General features: G+C 46.8%; 1 pseudogene; it reads right to left on the bottom strand.

The window, feature by feature from the left end:
• Positions 1-3,397: 3,397 nt before the first annotated feature.
• LOC128339246 (amine sulfotransferase-like) overlaps positions 3,398-23,738 on the bottom strand; it is a 47,405-nt pseudogene continuing 27,064 nt past the window's right edge.

Here is a 23,738-nt window from a genome sequence, read left to right as displayed (position 1 = left end):
AACACTGTCAAAACATTCATTCTGTGCCACCGTCATTGTGTTCTTTCTGTCTCCAATTGTACCTGGCACAGGAAACAGAGAACAAGAGAGAAAGCATCATGGTGAACACCTAGAACTCTGAACTGGTTTGTGATGGGAATTAACTGTCAAATGATGCTAAATGAAGGGATTTTTCTCCTGCTGTTGTCCTCCTGCAACTGGTATTTAAAGGTGGCCTCTTAGGCTAGAGGTGGCCTATAGCCCTCAGACTAGTAGCCATTGACAGACTTGTCATCCATAAATTTATCCAAGCCCCTTTTTAAAGCCATCCTGGCTGGTGGCCATCACCACATCTTGTGGCAGAGAATGCCATAGATTGTTTATGCATTGTGTGAAAAAAATACTTCCTTTTGTCAATCCTAAATTTCTTGGCAATTAGTTTCATGGGATGACCACTGGTTCTAATATTATGTGAGACGGAGAAAATGTACTCTTTCGCCACTCTCTCCACACCATGCATTATTTATCTGCAGTATAGTGGCAAAGAGGATGAGTTGCAAGATTGAAAAGAAGGGCCGATGCTATGAATTCGGTAGGTGGGCTTAGGGAAGTCATTCCTTCTCAGCCTCGCCCCACTCCCATCTGCGATATGGGGATAAGACCTTACAGCAGTGTTCTCCATTGTAAGGCCCTGGGCCAGGGGCAGTCCTAAGGCCCCTGACTAATTGTTTATTGGCAGGGGCGGAACCACCATTGGGCAAACGGGTTCAAAGAACACGGGCCACCACCAATCAGGGGCCATGAGTACAACCCCAGACAGGCCTCCGGTGTCTGATGTCAGATGTGGGAGTGTTATCGTGGTCCCAAATAGGGTCATGCAGCCCCATTTGGAGCCGAAATCGGTCCGCACTGCATTGGCAGCGCAGCCGGAGTGACTCTCCCTGCCTTAAAAGCAAGGAGAGCCGCTCCTGGTCTCACTGCCAATGCCGCATGGCCCCATTTGGAAGGGAGACCACGCCCCCACATCTGATGTTCGATGCAGGGGCATGGCTAGCTGGGCTGTGTCTGATGTCAGATGCTGGGGCGGGGCCAGGGGGCCATGGTGGTGGCCACACATGGGCTGCCGCCAGCCTCACTCCACTCCTGTTATTGGGGCTGTGCAAAGCTTTGGCCAAACCTGAATACTCTTCACTTTTCACTCCCTGGCACCATTCTCACTGTGCAGTGCTGCACTTTGCCCAGTGGCAGGGGGAAGCTTCTTTAAGGAAACAGAAGCCCCTTCATATGCACAGGGTGCTGGGAAGTGTAGCCTTTCCTACTGCATTCCTTCTAGTGCTCTTCAGAGAGGGCTGATCTCTCTTACAGGGCCATCCCACCACTGAGGAAAGCACAGTATTTTGTGGAAGTCAGCACAGTGGGAAATGGCTCTCACATTGAAGGTTTTTTTAGCCAAAGGCCCCCTCTCCCCACCCACAAATAGTGAAAATAACTGCTGTACAATGCTGTTCTAAGGATTACATCACCATCCTTTGAGTGGCACTTTTGAGTGACACTTCTCCATGATTTCTTCCAGAAAGGAAGAAATGTACCCAGAATGTTGGGGGGCAATATGCTAAATCATTGTAAACCGCTTAGAGAGCTTCCAGCTATAGAGCGGTATATAAATGTAAGTGCTAAAGGAGAGGCAGCCAGGGAGTCACCTGCACAGAACAGGGAGAGAAGGCCTCACCTAGCTCTCTGCTGCTTCCACCTTCATTGGTGCTGTATTATAATATTAGAGACTTTAAAATAATGTAATTATTCCTGAGAGGTACACTTACCAAAAGGTGGGTTATGGCCAGAGGTGCTCTTACACCTGAAGTAAGAGCACCTCTGGCCAGGACCTCCACCACGGGGGCCTCCAAATCCTCTTTAGTCTGTCCCAGGTGGTGTGGGACAATTAAGCTGCATGTTGAAATGTTTCTTCTAATGCATACATATACCTGTTTTATATTCTTACATTTTTGTGAGTTCAGTTGCTGTTTGTGCCCTCAAGAACCCATGTTGTAAAAATACTGTGTATGTGTGTAGGGAGGTGATGCTTAATTTGCAGCAGGGGATGGGGAGGGGGGTCTCCAAAGGCCTTTAGGTTGAGGCTCCAAAATTACCTAGGTGCACCTCTGATTATGGCCCCAGATTTTTTAAGTACCTAGCAACACCCCTGGACCTGGCACAGGGAGGCACACAAGTTAGCCAATGAGAAACAGCACACAGAGATGAAGAAAGGGTAAGGGAGAGTGTGTGAGTTTGCACAAGCTACAGCCACATCAGCAGTGGCCTTCACACTGATAAAACTGCTGAATTATTTTGTTTGGGCAGATCCAGTTAGAGAACCAAAAAGAAAAAGAAAAACTTAAAAGAAAACACACTTACTCTTCTGTTTTATTTTTCCTATATTATTACAGATTAAACACACTTATAGTTAAGATTATTTTTGTGCAAAAGCAATTATAAGCAAAAATGTAGTACAGAAGTGAGATATGTCAGAAGCATTGTTTAAAGAAGCTTTTTCTTCTTGGCAGGGATGTATGTAGCAAGGTTGGAGTGGGCCCTAAGACAAAAAATGAAGATGGGTCCTAGGTTCCCCCAGTCCCACTCCCCCACCCCAACCCCAAACTTTGCTGAAGAAGAATGGTAAGGATTTGGTGAAAACCGCAACATTCTTGACAAACCTTTTCTCTTGCTCTTATGCAAATAATATCACACACTCCCCATTCATGCGGACACTTTCACACACACAGTTGCACATGCACACATCCCCCTGGCTCAAAAACCCTACTACAATCATGTTATACATTCACACATCAACAATGCTTCTATCATATTTGTTAACTCTCCCCCCGTCCCCGCTCTCTCTCTCACACACACCCACATTTCACCCCAGAGTTTAGAGGGAAACTGGAGAAAGCAGAGAAAATGAGTATGACGGTATTACCTTGTTCTTTTAAATGAAAGCAGGATTTTAAAAGGGTCCCTAAGATAATTTAATTGTTGATTTTTCAGCTGTGTCTCAGCTTCAGCATCCCTCCTTCTTCCTCTCCTTGTGACTGGCTGGCTGATATTTCTGTAACACTTCCTTCATTGTTGACCCTGTCAGCCAGGCTGGGGAAATTGTCAGCTGAACCAGAGCACTAGTCAGCTTGTCAGGAGAGGAGGAGGAAGGGATGCTGCCTGACACTCTTCCCCCTCCCCTCTTGGAAAGGATTTGTCTCACTTGAAGTTGAGGTGACGGCTCAGATTAGAAGCCAACAGTATGTCTTTGAGTCAAGGAGGTGGTTGGGGGAGAGTGAAGAATGAACTGTCACCTAGCCAGTGCACCCCACAGAGCCCAAGGACACTCGCCTCCCCCTTGTTTAATGTATAGCTACACTCCTGCTTCTTAAGCATTACCAGAATGACAATCAATCTGTAATTCTTTGATATCCCGGATGACCTTGAAAGGAAAATCCTTCATTTTCTCCTCAAAAATCTTGTCACATCTTTCATTCTGTGATACAGTCAGTATATTTTTCCAGTCTCCAGCTGTGCCTGAAAAGAACAGGGCAGAATAAGCAGAGAAGAACCAGTTTTACATGCAATATAGCATTCACAGGAGGACTACTGAGCACTATTAAACCAATCACTCTTTAAGACCAATGTATTTAAAAGAGAGAGTTCAGCTTGTATGTAAATATCTGCCATCCAATCCAATCCAAGAGACTTAACCGTGCTTAATTTTGCATGGATTGTGCCCAATATGTTTGTGTAGAATCCAAATTGCAAAACTGCTACATCAAAGCAGACACTTTTTCAAGCGTCTATCAACTTGCTCCATCTGAATTAAATAGTGCTCCTGGGCGAAAGAGAGAAACCAAAATTCATCTTGCATCCTGCATTGTGAATGCACTTCTGGCATCATACACAGACATGGATGAAAAATTGATGGAGAATTTATTCCAAACACACACCCTGCTCCATCAATAGGGTAAAGTACTGAAAGCACCAATCAGGCTTAGGAGGGAAGATCCTTGTACAACTTCTTGCTGCATGAAAATCTCTGGATCTGGGGCAACTCTTCTAAATTAATGTACAAGGAAAGGTAGCAAGTCAATTAAGAGTAGGCTAAAAATCAGAACAGAACACAAGGACCACAATCTTCTGAAATCTATGAGACTATTTTATAATCAACAAAGGTTGATTTAGCTGGGTCAGTCATCAGTCATCTAAATGTTTTGATAAATAAAATTGAGAAATGCAATCAGAATGAATTGAAAAAATAACAGATGTGAGCCAGAATTTAAACAGAAAGACAGATGTGTTCAGCACAAACAAGGGACCTTGAGGGTTCTTAAATGGCCTACCCCCACCAACAGAGTGAGAAATCAGTTTTGAAACTGTGGGGAATCTGCCATGGGAGTCTGCAGGAGTAAAAAATCCTACTCGCTTTGCACAAACCTTTGGACACTACTATGGTCCTCTAGAAACCCTTTGCATTCCCTGGCTCCACTTCCAGCACAGACCATAGGCATATTGGTCACTCACTAAGGCAGAACTCTGTCCACTTGGATTCCAAAACATTGGAAGAAATGAATCTAAATCATGTATAATATTAAATGCATTGCTCCAAGAGGTTTGTGTGCTCAAGCCCCATTTAAGTGCATGGTAGTCGCATGAGACTGGTTTTGCACTGCTCCTCCTTTTTTACAGTGGGGCTTGTGCATACTTAGTAGATTGTGTCCCACATGGGAGCAAGACATTTTGCTTTTGCTTACATTCTAGAAGAACTCAGTGAAAAATATCTCATGCCATCAAAGTAAGGTGGATTGCATTCGATCATCTCAGTATTACCTTTGCGAAGAAATTTCCCATGGCTTTTCTCCATGTACTCCTCAGGAATGTGTTCAATATTTGCCCTAGGATCATTTTTCATGTTCTTGAAAGCAGCCAGTTCCACAACTTGGTCCACCTCCTGGTCAATCAGCTGCTTTCCCAGGAAACTGCAGATTTTTAATACAGCACCTTTAAGATCCTGAAATTAGAATTTATTTCTTAGTTTAAGAACCTGATTTCAAAGGCTGGAAAACTTGGGTTCACCTTTGCTTTTTTTTTTAACCTACCTGATGGAAATTAATACCAATTGAGTAAATTAATCTTCACCTCACCCTCTCCGCTTCCATTCCCCCGCCCCAAATAATACCCATAGAACAAGATTAATCTCAGGACTCCGTATGATAGATGAAATGATAGATACAGTAGGTAAGCCACATTCTCATGATGAGGAGTGCATTTAAAGAGTTCACCAGGGTTGCTGACTCCTAGGTGCTCCCAAGGAACATGACCTGAGAACCCAGAATTTCCTGGCAATCCCAGTCCATTTGCTGCAGTTCAACAACATTTAAGCAGGATCGAGCCCAGTTAAATGTGGTTTAACTGCAGTGGCAGGACTGGGACTGTCCAGAAATTCCAGGTTCTCGGGCCATGGAGCACCTATCACACAGCAATCCTGGTTAATTCTTTAAACACAATCCTCATCACAGTGATCAATAGTAGGATGGAGACAAGCACAAGAAATGTCACCTGCAACTTTGGATGGGTTCACATTAGCTCTTTTAACTTTGCCTCATTTCTACTCATGTTTCAGTGCTTCTTTGCTTTGTCCTTTTCCATGATTTTTTTTTTTTAAATTTTAGATTGCATTGCTCACATTTGCACATGACCAAAGACCTGACAATACTTGGGCTGTTCCAAAATGTTTGTGTGTGTTCAGGTCCATCTCAAACAGTGACCTGTTTACTACGGTGTCATCAGGAACTGGCCAGGTTTGACACTGCCTAGGGGTAGGGTGTGCACACAACTGGTTTGCCCCAGTTCAGTTTTGTGGAACTGAACACACACACACACACACACACACACACACACACACACACACACACACAAACACACACACACACACATACACAGAGCCCAGCTTGAATCTGAGCCAGTTTGGTGGTTCTAAACTTTTTTCTTTTAAAATTAAACTCACCACTGCGGCACAGCATGTCTGGCGGCCTTGGGACGATGCTGGCATGGCCACAGGGGAGGGAGTTTCCTCAGTTTCCTTCGCCCCCCACTGGCCTCCCCCTGGTCCTGCAAAAGCCATTTGGGCCATTTTTGGCTCCTCCAAATCCGCCGTCAGCCTCCTGAAGAACAGCCTGAACCGGGCTGCAGCTGGCCCAGGCTGTTCTCCTGGAGGCCTGTGGGCAGTTGGAGGAGTTCCAGGTGCCACCGCTGTCCCCGCCAACTGCAAACAGAAGGTACTAAGTACCCTTTCTCTCCCCCCTGCCTTTACAAGTATATCCCCTGAACCAGTCTGTGAACTGGTTCAGCCAGACCTAACCACTATTTTAAAAGCTCTCCCTTATTCCACGAACCTTGAAAACTGCCAGCCTGTTTCAAATCTTCCCTTTCAAAGCAAGGTGATAGAGTGTGTGGTGTCTGTGCAGCTAGAAAAGGTCTTGGATGATATGGATGATCTAGATCCCTTTCAGTCTGGCTTCTGTCCTGGGTTTGGGACTGAAACTGCTTTGGTTTCCCTGGTGGATGACCTTTATCAGGAACTAGGCAGGAGGAGGGCATCCTGGTTGGTTCTGCTGGACTTCTCAGCACCATTGACTCTGGGTCCCACAAGGCTCAGTAATGTCCCCCATGCCGTCTACATTAAACCATAACGAAAGGTCATGATGAGATTTGGACTGAAGTGTCATCAGTTTGCAGATGACCAGGTACTGGAGGTGGTGATAGGCTGGATGTGGGCTAGCAAACTGAGGTTAAATCCAGGTTAAATCCAGGTTAAATCCAGCGGTGCTGTTGGTCAATAGAGAAGCCAATTGGGATAGGGTGATTCAACCAGCTCTGTATGGGTTTGTGCTCCCCTTGAAAGAGCAGGTGTACAACTTGGGGGTGTTGCTGGACCCAGCTCTGCTTTTGGATGCTCGAGTGGAGATGGTGGTCACGAGTGCCTTTGCACAGCTTCGGCTAGTGTGCCAGTTGCAAACCTTTCTTGAGAAGGCAGATCTGGCCGCAGTTATCCATGCCTTAGTCACATTGCTGCTGGATTACTGCAATGAGCTTTATGTGGGGCTGCCCTTGAAGACTATTTGGAAACTACAGTTGGTGTAACTTGCTTTAAAAAAACAACAACTAAAGACCATTTTATTTGTTCAGGCTTTTACCCCTTAGGGGCTGCCAGGTCTCTCAGCTTTCCTGCTTCTGTTTGTCTTTTTTGTGATTTTTGTGGTGGGTTTGTGTGTGTGTGTGTGTGTGTGTTTTATTCTTTTTTACTGTTTAACTGACTCTGTGTTTTTAAATGTGGTTTTTATGGAGTTTTGTTGTATTTTAACTTTTGTAAACTGTCTTGGGATGTCTTATGAAAGGCAGTATAAAAATTGAACAATAAAATAAATAAACCAATTAATGGTTAACAATATCTTGACTACTGCATTAGCCTAAAGGAAACATTGAATTGTGATAGGATTTTTCACCTTGTTGGGGCCATTTCATTTTACCCAGTCCCAGTTTGCTTTGCCTGGGGTCTGGCCACACAGTAGGGGCAGGTTTTAACACTTCAGAAGAAGCAACCCCTTTACTACAGGAACATACACAGATTAGAAGAGAATGTTTTATATATTTAATTATAGATGTTTGATATGAGTTAGGAACTCAAATGAGTAGAAGGGTTAAAAGGATGCTTATCTGTGCAAAAATACAGCGGCCAGGTTAAAATAGGTGCCATGTGGATGGATTTGTAGGAGGATTACCATTAAAGAGCACATGGGCAAACCCCACTATTTTTGGATGACGTTGCATAATTTAAAAAGGAAGAAAAGCAGAAAAAAATGCACCTCAGATTTCTCAAGACAAGTACATCTGAGATGATGATGGGCTTTGAACTTGGTAAGACAGTGAACAAGCACTGTTGGTACCTGCTGAAGATAAATGATAGATTGCAGAAGGGAAAACAGATGGAGCAGATAGTCAAAAAAGAATGTGTAATGTAATGTGGCAAATACCACATGCTAATTCCTGTAGTCCAACGCAGATTAGAGCCCTAAGTGGAAAGGCAAATGCCGGATGTTCAAGGTGGTTTCAGAAAAGGCCGAGGAACAAGAGACATCATTGTTGATGCATGGTGGATAATTGAGAAAGGCAAAGAATACCAGAAATCAATATGTGCTCTATTGACTACAGAAAAGCCTTTGATTGTGTCGACCATATCAAGTTGTGGAATATCCTTGGGAAAATGGACATCCCAGAACATCTCATTGTTCTCATGAGAAACCTATACACAGGACAGGAAGCCACAGTCCAGATGGAACATGGTGAAACAGACTGGTTCCAGATTGGCAAAAGAATAAGAAAAGGCTGTATACTTTCTCCTTCTTTATTCAGTTTATATGCTGAATATATACTGAGAGAAGCTGGATTGGAAGAAGATGAGCGTAGTTTTAAACCTGGAGGAAGAAACATCAATAACCTGTGCTACGCTGATGACACCACTCTGATAGCTGAGAATGCGGATGATCTGCAAGCTCTCGTAATGAAAGTCAAGGAGCACAGTAAAAAAATGGGACTACAACTAAATGTCAAGAAGACTAAACTAATGACAACGGGTACAGGAACCAGATTATGGGAGTTGAAGTCCATTAACATCTGAGGACCCAAGTTTGAGAACCTCTGTATTATTGGGAACCAGGCCTGATTTGTATACTAAATATGCTCATTAGCTAGCATACAAAATTAGGCCTGTTTCATCAGTGTCACAAAGTGACCAGTTCTTTTATACGGTGACCATGTAGGATCTGGGTGCAAGGAAGAAAGGAGATCAAAGCAATCCTAAATGATTAAATGGGCTTTATTGTGTATAAAAGAATAACAACATCAATCTAACTGAGCAGAAAGCAGAACAATCTATCAGTATTACTAACAACATTTCAACCCTAGTCAGCAACAACATTCACCTAGTGTTCCTAACTAACAAATGTGTGTGTATTAAATCTTCCTAGAGCCTAATAGAATGAATCGTTGGCACTTACCTGAATGGTCATTCTCCTCAGACGTATGGATTGTATCCGAGGATCATGGTTATCGCGATCTACTGCTCCGAGACAGGGCCAATCAGAAAAGATCTTGCTAGCAGGAGGGAGGGACAACCCCCTCACCCCTTCAGTCGATAAAACAGCACTTCAATGCTCCATAAAAAACACTGTAGAATAAGAAAGGAAGGCAACGTACCCACATAGACAGGAAGTCTAAACACAGACAACAATTTCCCCAAAAAACACAGATTAGCAAACTGGTAAAATCCCCATTCTAAACCTAACACTGAATCACCCCCTCGAGAAGACCACAAGTCAGAGGAGCAAAACACCACCCCATATAAATATAGGGTACAGTGGAAGAAGGATAATAAGCGGGGGACAGGATCAGACACACAAACGGGTGGGTCGGATACAATCCATACAGTATGTCTGAGGAGAATGACCATTCAGGTAAGTGCCAACGATTCATTCTCCCTCAGATGAGGATTGTATCCGAGGATCATGGGACATACCCAAGTTGTTACTAATTATGGGAGGGCAAAACATAAGGTCTGATCCTAGGAAGGAACTACCCGCTGTAATACACGCCAACCAAAAGATGTGTCAGCAGAGGCCCAATTGTGTATTTTGTAATGTTTAACAAAAGTCGAGAGGGAAGCCCAGGTGGCAGCCCTACAAATGTCGGCCAGGGGGGCCAAGGTAGATAGAGCCGTGGAGGCAGCTGTGCTTCGAGTGGAGTGAGCAGTAATGCCTTCAGGCGGAGCCTCCCCTGCCGTAGCATATGCCAGCTGGATGGTTTGACAGATCAAGCGTGATAGAGAAGAATTAGAAATCTTCCTTCCCTTCGAAAAGGCACGAAAAGAAACAAAAAAGGACTCAGAAACCCTAAAGGGTTTGGTTCGCCTTAGGTAAATGCGGATCGCACGACGGACATCCAATTTGTGCCAGTCCCTCTCCTTAGGAGAAGAGGGACTGGGACAAAAAGAAGGAAGCATCAGCTCCTGCACCCTGTGGAACACTGAGTTCACCTTAGGAAGGTAAGTTGGGTCTGTATGTAGCACCACATGGTCAGGAAAAACCAGACACAACTCCTGACTGACTGACAGGGCGCCCAGATCGGAGACCCATCAAGCCGACGTGATGGCTATCAAAAACAAGACCTTCAAGGTAAGAATACGTAAAGATACAGTACGCAGTGGCTCAAAGGGAGCCTTTGACAGGACCCTGAGTACCAAATTGAGATCCCAAGTGGGGAAGGGGTGAACAGGGGGAGGCTTCAAAACAGCCGCCCCCTTCAGGAAACGCTGTATATGAGGATGCCCGGCCATGGAAGGAAGGCCTGGAACTTGTAGCACAGATGCGATAGCAAACATCTGGCGATGCAGAGTATTGGGACGAAGGCTTTTATCTAGACCCAACTGCAAAAACCCCAAAACCTGTGCAACAGAGGCTGCCAAAGGGTTTCCCCCAGAAGCGTGACACCACCGCGAATACACCTGCCAAGTTGATTGTTAGACACGGGCCGTGGATGGGCGCCTAGAAGCCATGATGGTATCTTGGGCTGCGGAGGGATAGCCGCATAGTGCTAAAGAGTCCCGCTCAATCTCCAGGCGTGAAGATTGATCCACTCTGGGTCTGGGTGAAGGACAGGACCCTGATGAAGGAGATGGGCCCGATTCCCAAGAGGCAAGGGAGGCTCTATCAAGAGGGCAACCAGGTCCGAAAACCAGGGCCGACGTGGCTAACACGGAGCCACAAGAATGATCTCCGTTTTTTGGTAATGAATCCTTCGCACCATTCGGGACAGAACAGCAAAAGGTGGGAACGCATAAAGCAGACCCTGCGGCCAGGGGGACAGAAGAGAATCCACCCCCTCCACCCCCGGAGACGGATACCTTGAAAAGTATCTGGGCACCTTGGCATTGGTTGGAACCGCGAAGAGGTCGACCAGAGGGACTCTGAACTGGTGAACAATTTCCTGGAATACTCAATCGTCCAGAATCCATTCCCCCTGATCCAGCTGAGACCAGCTCAACCAGTCTGCCAACCTGTTGTCCACCCCGATGATGTGGTCGGCCTCGAGCGAACACAGATACTTTTCTGCCCAACTCAGCAGTTTTTCAGCCTCACACATCAACGCCCAAGACTTCACCCCTCCCTGACGGTTGAGATGTGCCTTGGCTGTGGCGCTGTCAGTGCAAACCAGGACATGCCGACCACGAATCTCGGGAAGGAACTGGACAAAGACCAGCGGAATGGCCTGGAGTTCCAGCCAGTTGATGGACTGACACTGTTCCTCCTCTGACCATTGACCCTGAGCCACCTGGCATCCGCAATGACCTCCCCATCCCAGGAGACTGGCGTCGGTTGTGACTACGACATGGTCAGCCGGTAGAAAACTTACCCCTTTGTGAAGAGCCCAGGACGTCCACCACCCGAGAGAGACGCACCTGCGGAGTCAGGGGTACCCTGAGGCTGGACCTGCTTGCGACCAGTTCCTGAACTGGTAAGATAAACCACTGTAGGGGCCGGGAATGAAAACGTGCCCAAGCCACGATCCCAATTGTGGAAACCATAAGACCCTGCAATTGTGACAGATACAGAATGTTTGACTGAGGACGAATCAGCAGCCTGCGGCAAACCACGTACAGTTTCCGTCTCCTTTTGCTGGTCAGGTGAACCGTCCCCTGGGTGGAATCGATGACCACCCCCAGATGCTGAATCCTGGTCCTGGGGATGAGGGAACTCTTCTTGAAATTCACAAGAAACCCGTGGGCTGCCAATACCACTAGGGTCTCCTTGACATCGACCTGGGCCTTCCTCCACGAAGGCGAACTTATTAAAAGGTCGTCCAAATACGGATACAGATGGATCCCCTTGGTTCTCAAGTGCGCCACGAGTGCCACCATGATCTTGGTGAACACTCTCGGCTCAGTCGAGAGACCGAAGGGGAGAGCCCGGTACTGATAATGAACCCCTGCGTAGGCAAAATGCAGAAACTTCCTGTCCAGAGGATGGAAGGGGACATGAAGATAAGCCTCCCTGAGATCTATGGAGGCCAAGAAATCCCCTACCTGAAGAGCCGTTAGAATGGACCGGAGGGTTTCCATCTGAAACCGCCTCCCTTTGAGGAAGCGATTGACAAACTTCAAGTCCAGGATGGCCCTCCATTCTGTGTTCTTTTTTGGCACCAAGAAGAGAATAGAATAGACTCCATGTCCCACTTCCTCTGGAGGAACCCGCTCGATTGCCTTGATGTTGAGCAGGTGGTGAATAGCTTTGACCATCAGATAGTGCTTGCACAGATTGTGTGACTGAGGGGAGCACAGAAAACGGTCTGGTGGGCACGACAGAAACTCCAGGCTGTAGCCCTGAGAAACCGTGCGCCGAATCCATGCATCCGCACAGGTCCTGAACTACTCCTGGGAGAAGAAAACTAGCCGGCCGCCCACCTGTGGCTCCAAAACAGAGTCATTGTGGAGTGGAACGTTTGAAACCAGACTTTGGGTACTGGCCCGACTGCTGAAACTTTGTTTGTGGGCGATCCAGGACAAAGCCTTGGGGCCTGGACCAGGCAGTCTTGTCCTGTTTACCCTGACGGGCACAAAAATTAGACTGGAATCCCCTATGACCAAAGTTGCTAGAGAAATAGGAGGAAGAAGAAGAGGCAGCTGAAAAAGACCTGCGATCCTGCCGTTGCACTGAGGAAGGCATAGCCTTCTTCCTGTCCTTAGTCTCGACCAGCACCGGTTGTAGCGCCTCGCCGAACAGCTTACCCCCCTTAAAGGAAGAATTGGCCAAATTACTCCTCGATTTGTGATCTACTTTCCAATTATTGAGCCACAAGTGGCGTCTAACAGTGATGTCACAAGCCATGGCCCTGGCGGACAATTGGACGGTATCAAGAGAGCTATTGGCCATAAAAGCAGAAGCCTTGCCCAGCTTGTTAAGACCTTGTCTGAGGGCCACTAGTTCTGGAGAGACCAGGGGTAGAAGCTCCTTAACCCAAAGGACAGAAGCCCGAGAGAATATAGAGTTTGCCACAGAAGCCCTGACAGCGAGTGCAGAAGCCTCATGTGACCAGTGCAAGGAAGCGTCACACTTCTTGTCCTCCACATTACGTAATACCTTGTCACCATCCCTTGGGAGGACTGCCCCAGTAACAAGAGACGCAACCTCCTTGTCCACTGGGGGAACCTGGAGCTTGTCCATTACTGCCCTGGAGATAGTGTAAAGGCGTCTGACCCTGGGCGGAGGGCCTTTCTCTCCAAGGGCTGGTCCCATTTGCCCTGGATAATGTCCAGGAAAATCTGTGGGCATGGCACCACCACCTCTGGGGCCTTTAGTGATGGCAAAACAGCTGGATCCCCCTCAGAGGAATCCTGAGGAGCAGGCACAAGCTCCTCCAAAATTCAATGATTTATGTGCCTTATGGAGGAGTACCGGGAAGTCTGCTTGGTTAAATAGCCTATAGGGGGCTTGCGATGGCAGCAAGCTTTCCTGTTCATCGCCCGAAAGCTCCCCCTCCTCCTTGCCAGAATCATCCGACTGCTCCCTGTCGTCCACCAGGAATAGAACGGGCGCTGCTGAAGCAGGGCCCTGGACAGTGGGGCGGCAAGGGGCGCAGGGAAACAGACTAGGAAGTCCAGAATTAACAAGGGAGAACTAGAAAAATAAGCTGAGACAGCATGGAGTGAAGCGAAAAAGGGCATCTGCTTGAAGCGAGACAGGGCGAACGACTGAAGGGGTGAGGGGGTTGTCCCTCCCTCCTGCTAGCAAGATCTTTTCTGATTGGCCCTGTCTCGGAGCAGTAGGTCGCGATTACCATGATCCTCGGATACAATCCTCATCTGAGGGAGAATTCAGATATAGGCGGAAAAGGGGGGGTAAGGAAGGTTGAGGACTGGCATGGGTTGGGGAGATCAGGAATTAGTAGAGGGAAGAGGGGAAAGGAGAAGGAGGGGAAAGGATGGAGGGATCCAAGGCTTGTGGAATAGCATATTACCAGGGTCAGAGGCTTGAGAACGGTGGAGCCTTCAGCTGAAGGAGCGAGGCTGTTGCTGGAGACAGGAGCTTTTAGAGCAATGATCAAGCAGGCTGAGAGCAAGGCTGAGAGTCAGAGCAGCATCTGCCATCCCAGAGTTTGCTGCTAAGCCATGGGGCAACAAGCAATAACTCTGTCCATGGACAGGAACTCTCTGTGACTTCTGCTGTGCAGTGAGAAGTCAAGACTTCCCCAGCAATGGTAATATGCTATTCCACAAGCCTTGGATCCCTCCATCCTTTCCCCTCCTTCTCCTTTCCCCTCTTCCCTCTACTAATTCCTGATCTCCCCAACCCATGTCAGTCCTCAACCTTCCTTACCCCCCCCCTTTTCCACCTATATCTGAATTCTGGCTCTAGGAAGATTCAACACACACACATATGTTAGTTAGGAACACTGGGTGAATGTTGTTGCTGGCTAGGGTTGAGTAATACTGATAGATTGTTCTGCTTTCTGCTCAGTTAGATTGATGTTCTTATTCTCTTATACTCAGTAAAGCCCATTTAATCTTTTAGGATTGCTTTGATCTCCTTTCTTCCTTGCGCCCAGATCATACATGGTCACTATATAAAAGAACTGGTCACTTTGTGACACTGATGAAACAGGCCTAATTTTGTATGCTAGCTAATGAGCATATTTAGTATACAAATCAGGCCTGGTTCCCAACAGATGGCGTAGTCAACGGCAGGATATTGGTGACACCATGGCTTTCTGGAAGCGAAAGGAGAAAGAGAGCAAACCCAAAATTCAGTCCTGGGAGGAGAATGATATTGATCTGGCATTTCAGGGACCTAGAAAGGGACACAGGGAACAAGCACTGGATGAACTGGCTATTCCCTTCCCCAACTTAGCATTTGTTAAGCAGAGGATCAATACTCTTGAGCAGGCATCCTCAAACTGCGGCCCTCCAGATGTTGCTGAATTACAACTCCCAGCATACCCAGCTATATCTATTGTGTCTAGGGATGCTGGGAGTTGTAGTTCAGCAACATCTGGAGGGCCGCAGTTTGGGGATGCCTGCTCTTGAGGATTGCAAGACGGTCTTTGAGAGATATTTGAGAGCCCCTGGTGGTGCAGTGGTAAAACTGCCGCCCTGTAACCAGAAGGTTACAAGTTCGATCCTGACCAGGGGCTCAAGGTTGACTCAGCCTTCCATCCTTCCGAGGTCGGTAAAATGAGTACCCAGAATGTTGGGGGCAATATGCTACATCATTGTAAACCGCTTAGAGAGCTCTGGCTATAGAGCGGTATATAAATGTAAGTGCTATTGCTATTGCTATTGCTATATTGCATTAAGGTAGCTCCCACTAACAAAGACAAATGGGCAGCTTTAATGACTCTCCTTAGAATTCTGGTGTGCAAACGGGGAGAACAAGCTGATCTAAGAGAAGGGAAAATCAGAACTTTGACAGAAAAGAATGAAGATTTAATGTCAGAAATTAAAAGCTTGACTTTAGACACAGAATCCCGCATAGCTACTCTGCAGAGACAGCTAGATGTAGCTCAGGAAGAGATATGCCATGCAAAGACCAAGGAATCCCTTGCTCTAAAGCAGCTGGAGGACTCCACATATCGTTATAAAGACCACATTGAAAGCCTAGGCATTGCCAACCAGCGGCTAGCCACAGAATTGGCAGAATTGGAGAAAAAGAATTCAGCCATCCCTGGCTACAGGGATCTCATTAAAGAACATTCAAAACCTAGGCTTTCAGACACAAAACAGCCCTGTAAGTGCCAGTCCCAGATCCAACAGTTAAAAAGGGAATTACAACAAAAGACCCTACACATTGCAAGCATAACAGAGATTGATCCTGAGACCAGCTGGGAGGCAGTATCAGCCATAGAAGAGCCAGCCAGGGAACCAGCTAGTAGGGATGTGCCCGAACCAGTTCGGAGGCCAAGCTGGAGGCCTCCGAACCGGTCTGGTTCCGAGCTGGTCCGGCGGTTCGGCACGGAGGGGGGTTGTACCTTTAAGGGCGGGGGGGTAGTACTTACCCCCGCGCTGCTCTTCCCCCTCCGGCACTGTGGTTTTCTTTAAAGTTCCTGGGGTGGCGTACCTCCCTGCCGCCCCTGACCCCGTTGTTAGCCTTCCAGAGACGAAGTGACGTGTGACGTCTGTGGAGCACGCGCGTGGCGGCGGCAGGTGCGCACACGCGGTGGAACGGGCGCATGGAAGGCTAATGATGGGGGTAGGGGTGGCAGGGAGGAACGCTGCCGCCCCAGGAACTTTAAAGAAAACCACAGCGCCGGAGGGGGAAGAGCGGCGGGGGGGGAGTACTACCCCCCCGCCCTTAAAGGTACAACCCCCTGTGCCAAACCAGACCAGTTTGGAGGCCATGCACATCCCTACCAACTAGTGAAATTCTTAGGGAGAAATGTTAATGGCTTGGAGGAGGGCAGCTCTATCACCATTACTAATATGAACCTTGTGGAAGCCAAAGAATTGGCAAAAACTTTGCCAATTCTATGTGCAGACACAATTGTAGAGTGGATGCCTGGATTTGTCCGGCTTCAAGCAGACATGAGGCTGACCCTAGAGGAGATGAGAACTTTGCTAAGAGCTGCTGCTCCAGCAGGATTGCAGGCCAGGCTCCTACAAAAGTTCAACATGCATGTAACAAGGGTTAACCAGGCATATATTCTAGACTTGTGGGGTACGTGTCAGGCCATGTGCTCGGTAATACTGCCAGCTGGGGGAAAGCAGGAAAAGGGAGTGACTGCTAGGCAAAAACCTGGGGAGAATCCAGTCAGTTTCTTCTTCAGAGCAGCTATGGGAATATTTTTGGCTGGGTTACTAATTGTGTCACATGCAGCCCCTAGTCTCGCTGATGCACAATGGAATGTGAGAGACCTAAAGGCTCTCTTACAGGGTCTCCTACCCTGAAAGAGAGATAAATTGGGCCTCGTAAGAGAGAATGAGCCAGCAACTTTTGAGGCTATGCTAGACTTAGTTCAGAGAATGACTGCCCAATATGGTTTTGATCCAGAGGGAACAGAAAGGCAGAATCTGATGAACACATGTTTCCCACTTTGGAGGCAGTAGCTGGAGGCTCTCCATCTTCAGTTTCCATGGGGGTTACAAGGTTGGTGTTACAGCGACCGCAATCACATTCTAGTTTACCATCCTCATCCATTGGCTCTGCTGCAAAGTTAGTTTCTGGGACCTCACCAGCAATAAGGTCAGCCATCTGGTGGGTTTTCATACCAGTAGGAGGGAAGGACAGACTCCGCGGTTGCATAGGCCTAATCTTTGTGGGTGCCTGTGGCAATGATGGGTCAGTGGGACGCAGTGGAGTCCCAGCATCAGCCATCGTCTCTGTACAGCTGCAAAATGGTTTCCCTCTAAACACACCGCCCCTAGACCTTTTCGTAGAGGGGTCACTTGACCGCGTTTTAGCCAATAAAGTTACACAAAATGGCCGCCCGACCATTATCACGCCTGCGCACTCGGACCTTTCCGGGGTCTGAAACCTGTTCCTATTGGTCCAGGGGTGGCTAGGCATGTTTGTAGAGGGGTCACATGCCCACCTTTGAGACATGCCTGGACATATTCTGGGGGTAGGAGTGAAAGGGTGGGGGCTAAACTTCTGGGGTGAGGGCGTGCCCCTACTTCTGACCCTTTCCGGCACCGTGGGGGGTCTCCTCTGACCATTTCCACTGATGTATTTCCGCTGATGCATTGCCAGTGTCGTATTTCTGGTGAAGTCAGCACATTTTGACAGCTGCACTGTCCCGCCCACATGACATCACTATGTCATCATCCTCCAGCCACATGCATTTGTTTGTAAACAAAAGCACATGGCTTTTGACAGCAGGTATGTACCTCTACTACTGCCCTCAGTCTCAAGTAATCCCATCCTGGTGCCTCTTTCTGCACCCCACACCCACCCTTTGCTGGGAAGCCCCACCACAGCCAGCCAGGCTGGAGCAGTTAGTGCCCCCCCGCCACACACACACCAGCTGCCCCTTGATGCCTTCCCCATACACTCCCTACTCAGAACAGAAGCCTTCCTCTTGAACTTAGGCAAAGCCCCGACGTTCTCTCCTCCCTCCTTTTCTTTGCCTTCCTTCTGCTGCTCAGGGATGGGTGGGTGGGTTTTAAGAAGAAGCAGGCAGGCTGTGAGTTTATTTGCATGAAGTGGTGGCTTGCCTAGGAGATAAACTGCTGCTGGTGACTATTGTGATTTGGAAGGGGGCGGGGACCGACGATAAGCTGTTTGCATAAATGAAGCAAAGGGATTCTCAAAGTGGTGACTTGACTAGGAGCTAAACTTTGCCGCTATTTGCTTTTGATTGCTGCCAGCTGTTTGCAAATGCCCCCACTCTGCTTTTTGGTACTGTATGCTTGCCATCTTTTTTAATCAGCTCTGCTCCTGCACCTTTAATAGCAGCCCACCTCCCAGTAATGCTTCCACCCCCCGCATATTCATACTAGGAAAGGCTTCAGTTGCTAACTTTCTTTGTCTCTCAGACTGCTGTTCAAGGCACAGGAACAGGACTGATTAAAAAAAGTTGGCAACCCTATAGACTGTGTTGTGTGTATTGTTCTCCATTTCTCTGCTTTTGGAATCAGAGTCAGGATTCTTCAAATAGAAGGGTAGGCTGCTTCTAGCTTGCACTTATTTGTGAAATGGGAAAGAAAATGCCTTGCGTTCTGGCCTCCTGCTGCATAAATTAATTACTGTGTGGGGTTGCCAACCATCTAAGAAATAATAGTCTGCTCTGTCAGATGTTTGGACAGGGGCGCAATTTCAGTGAATGTCCTAGGTGCTATTTTCCCTAGATATGCCTCTGGAAGAAAGGGAAGGGAGGAGGAGCAAACAGCCTCTGCTCTCACTGTCTTTAGTGATGGTATAAGCATAGAAGGGCATCTGTCAGGGATGGCTGGTGAAATCTTTCTTCACTCCCAGAGAACAAGAAATGTCTTAAAAAGAAAGGGTAACTGTTAGAGTTACAGAAGAACAGCCCTGCTTGTACCAGGCCCAAGACCCATCTAGTCTAGCATCCTGTTTCGCACAGTGGCCCACCAGATGCCTCTGGGAAGCCACAGGCAGGAGTTGAGGGCATGCCCTCTCTCCTGCTGTTACTCCCCTGCAACTGGTACTCAGAGGCATCCTATAGCCCTCTGGCCTATAGCCCTCTGACTAGTAGATGTTGATAGACCTCTCCTCCATGAAGTTTTCCAGACCCCTCTTAAAGCCATCCAGGTTGTTGGCTGTCACCACATCTTGTGGCAGAGAATTATACAAGGTGATTATGCGTCATGTGAAAAAGTACTTCCATTTGTTGGTCCTAGATTTCCTGGCAATCAATTTCATGGTATGATCCCTGGTTCTAGAGTTATGTGAGAGGGAGAAGAATTTCTCTCTATCCATTTTCTCCACACCGTGCATGATTTTATAGACCTCTATCATGTCTCCCTGCAGTCATCTTTTTTCTAAACTAAAAAGCCTCTGGTGTTGTAGCCTTGCCTCATAAGAAAGGGGCTCTAGGCCTCTGATCATCTTGATTGCCCTCTTCTGCACCTTTTCCAGTTCTACAATGTCTTTTTTTAGATGTGGTGACCAGAATTGTACGCAGATGTGGCTGCAGCATAGTTTTTTATAAGGGTATTATAATATTACCGGTTTTATTTTCAATCCCATTCCTAATTATTCCTAGCATGGAATTGGCCTTTTTCACTGTTGCCATACATTGAGTTGACACTTTCAATGAGCTGTCCACCACGACCCCAAGATCCCTTTCCTGGTCAGTCACAGACAGCTCAGATCCCATCAGTGTATAATTGAGGTTGGGGTTTTTTGTCCCATTGTGCATGTCTTCACACTTGCCAGCACTGAACTGCATTTGCCATTTTTTCACCCACTCCCCTAGTTTGGAGAGATCCTTTTGGAGCTCCTCACAATCCATTTTGGATTTCACTACCCAAAAGAGTTTGGTATCATCTGCAAATTTTGCCAACTTGCCACTTACCCCTGCTTGTAGATCACTTATGAATAAATTAAAAAGCACGGGTACCAGAACAGATGCCTGGGGGACCCCACTTCTTACTTCCCTCCATTATGAAAACTCTCCATTTATCCCTACCCTCTGTTTCCTGTCTTTCAACCAGTTAGCAATCCACACATGTACTTGTCCTCTTATCCCATGACTGCTAGGTTTTCTCAGGAGTCTTTGATGAGGAACTTTGTTGAAAGCTTTTTGCAAGTCCAGGTATACTATATCAACTGGATCACCTTGATCCACACACTTGTTGACACTCTCAAAGAACTCCAAAAGGTTGGTCAGGCAAGATTTACCTTTGTGGAACCCATGCTGGTTCATTCCCAGCAGGGCCTGTTCTTCTATGTGCCTTACAGTTTTATCCTTGAGGATGCTTTCCATCAATTTGCCTGGAGTGGACGTTAAGCTAACCGGCCTGTAATTTCCTAGATCGCCCCTGGATCCCTTTTTGAAAATCGGTGTTACGTTTGCTACTTTCCAGTCCTCTGGTACAGAGCCCAATTGCAGGGATAAGTTATATATTTTAGCAAGGGGGTCGGCAATTCCACATTTGAGTTCCTTGAGGACTCTTGGATGGATGCCATCCGGCCCTGGTGATTTGTTATTTTTCAGTTTTTCCAGACAGTTTAGAACATCATCTCCTGTCACATCTATCTGACTCAGTTCTTTAGCCTCCATCCCCGAAAAGCCTGTTTCAGGAACAGGTATATGCTCAGTATCCTCTGCCGTGAAGACAGACGCAAAGAACTTATTTAGCTTCTCTGCAACCTCCATATAATCCTTAATAATCTCTTTAACTCCCTCATTGTCTAATGGTCCAACCATCTCCCTGGCAGGTTTCCTGCATCCGATGTATTCAAAAACATTTTTGTTATTCCCCTTGACACTTTAAGCTATATGTTCCTCAAACTCTCTTTTTCATTCATTTCATTTCTTTCATTCATTCCTTCGATTTCTATACTGCCCTTCCAAAAATGGCTCAGGGCGGTTTACACAAAGATATAACAAACAAATAAGATGGAACCCTGTCCCCGAAGGGCTCACAATCTAAAAAGAAACATAAGATAGACACCAGCAACAGTCACTGGAGGTACTGTCCTGGGGGTGGACAGGGCCAGTTACTCTCCCCCTGCTAAATAAAGAGAATCACCACATTAAAAGGTGCCTCTTTGCATAGTTAGCAGGGGTAACCTCCCTTACTTGCCTCCCTTTTTGCCTCCCTTATTGTCACCTTGCATTTCTTTTGCCAGAGTTTGTGTTCCTTTCTGTTCTTTTCATTTGGACAGGCCTTCCAATTTCGGAAAGAAGTCTTCTTCCTTTTTATGGCTTCCTTGATGGTACCTGTTAGCCATGCTGGCATCCTCTGGGAATTAGTGATACCTTTCCTCCTTTTGGGTATTCGTACCTTTTGGGTATACTGGGCTTCTAGTATTGTGGTTTTTGAGTAAACTCCATGCAATCTGGAGCAAAGTGGCTCTCCTGATTTTCCCTTTCAGCTTTCTTTTCACCATACTCCACATTTTAGAGAAGTTTCCTCTTCTGAAATTCAAAATGTATTTTAAACATTCTTCCACTTGCACAACACAGTGTGCAACATGTGCTGTGTCTGCTCCTGAGCAAGCTCTTCCTGCATCCATTTACTTCTATCTCTCTGTCGATCATTCTATCTATCCATCCATCTATCTATCATATTTTTATACTTTTTATATATTTTTATATTGACATCTCTAGGCAGTGTATGAAATTTAAAATATTTACAAGTCTCAGATTAAAATACATGACACACTAAAAACAATAGAATAAAATAGTTATTAAAACAAGTTTTTAAAATTATGAAAATGTCATTATAGAAATTGTGCAATAGATTTTGCGCAGACATACGATTTTCTTTCACATGTGCTCCTTTGTTCCTAATTCCTTTTTGAGTCCGCATATGAGCCTTTCTTTTCCGTCATAGTAATTTGTCAGTGTTAAACCCATATGTGTGGCCCAATTCAATATTTCCTTTTGGACCCAAGTTCTTAGAGGATCTAACCTAAATTCTTCACTGTGTCCCATATATCTGTAGATATACAATACAATATATATCTGTATACCGTACTGTATATCTGAATGATGCAGGCACAGGAAGAGGCATTCCTGGTGGCTGCTTTCCAGTTTGGAATCCTTTATCCACATGTCTGCTAAAGATTGGCCAAATTCCAAATCCAATGCTATATGTTTTTCATTTACTACACACACACAACCCAGGATTCCTTGAGGCTGCAGGTGGCCAGAAAATTTTCGCAGTCAAAAAGCGTTTCCCTTTTATTTCAGTCAAAGCCACCCAGAGATGTACGTTTTGGGCCGAATAGAAATATGTTTGCTAAACAAACAAACAAATGTGCAGCTCACGGCATGCAAAGGAATGGACCAAGTTTGCCTCCTCCACTGAAGCCCTCTCACCAGAGCACCATCTGCCTCTCAGCAGGGCTAGTCCAAGAATTGCTACCACCCCAGGTAAAGCCTGGTTTTGTTTTCCCCATGTCCCCTTCACCCACATGGACAAGCACCTCCGGTCCTCAGAGTGGGTAAGTGGGCAGGCAGCTAAGCCCCCATCAAGCAAACAGTCAGGCTGTCCCTGTTGCACTCCTGCCTACCCACTAGCTGTTCTTGCTGTTTTGCTGCCTTCACCTGCTGGTTCTGTGGAGCCAGCCTACTGCAGCACATTATGATGACAATGCACAATCCAGCAATGTGATTATAACATGCCATGGCAGGCCAGCTGCCCAGAGACAGCTGGTAACAGCAGGAGTGGTGGATGGAGGCAGTGAGGAGAGCAAGTGAGCAGCTCACTTGGACAATGCACAGAAGGTGTGTGTGTGCACCCACCTGTGCTGGTGAAAGGGGTGGGATGCAACCGCACACCCCACAGGTTGCTGCCCCGGATGGTCAACTAGGACTGCCTAGCAGGTGGTCTGGCCCTGTTTTTACTCTCTGGGTAAAAAATGAGCTGTGCTGTTGCTGCCCCTTCCTGCTTGCTGCCCTAGGCAACCACCTAGTTCACCTAGTGGCAGGGCTAGATCTGACTATCAGGGTGTGCATGAATCTCTTAAAGTGGAGAAGGAGTGGCTGGTTGGGCACATGGGCTTTATGAAATATTCTTAACTGTATTTTCACAGCCTTCTTTAGTTGATATCCTCTATAATAAAAGCCTTGAGTGTGATCCCGTGTCCTTTTCCTGCCCGTGTCTTTCTCAGCTGTTCGAGAAAGATACGGCCGCCCAGAGCAGAGTAGGGTGGGTGGTAGTGCCCAGTGGTGGCAAGGAAGCTGCCAGAATTATTTCAAAGGAATTGGGCAGAACGCTGATTTTTAAAGATGTAATGGAGTTTGCATGTCTGTAAAGTTCTTCCCCATAGGGAATGATGGACCTCCATAATTCCTGCCCCATAACTGCACTTGGGGGGCACCAGGGTGGCCCAGAGCGAGTGGTGGTGTAGACCACATAGGGTGCCAACCACCCCAATGGGCTGTTAACCCATGGGGTACTGGGTTCTGTTGTTTCTGAGATGTTTTGAGTGTAGATTCAGATTCTCTGGTAGCATATGAGAGTGGATTCATGGTTTGTCATTGAA

Source organism: Hemicordylus capensis, chromosome 1 (genome assembly GCF_027244095.1).
Source record: "Hemicordylus capensis ecotype Gifberg chromosome 1, rHemCap1.1.pri, whole genome shotgun sequence".
Lineage (NCBI taxonomy): Eukaryota > Metazoa > Chordata > Lepidosauria > Squamata > Cordylidae > Hemicordylus > Hemicordylus capensis.
This window is presented reverse-complemented; position numbering and strand designations above follow the sequence as displayed.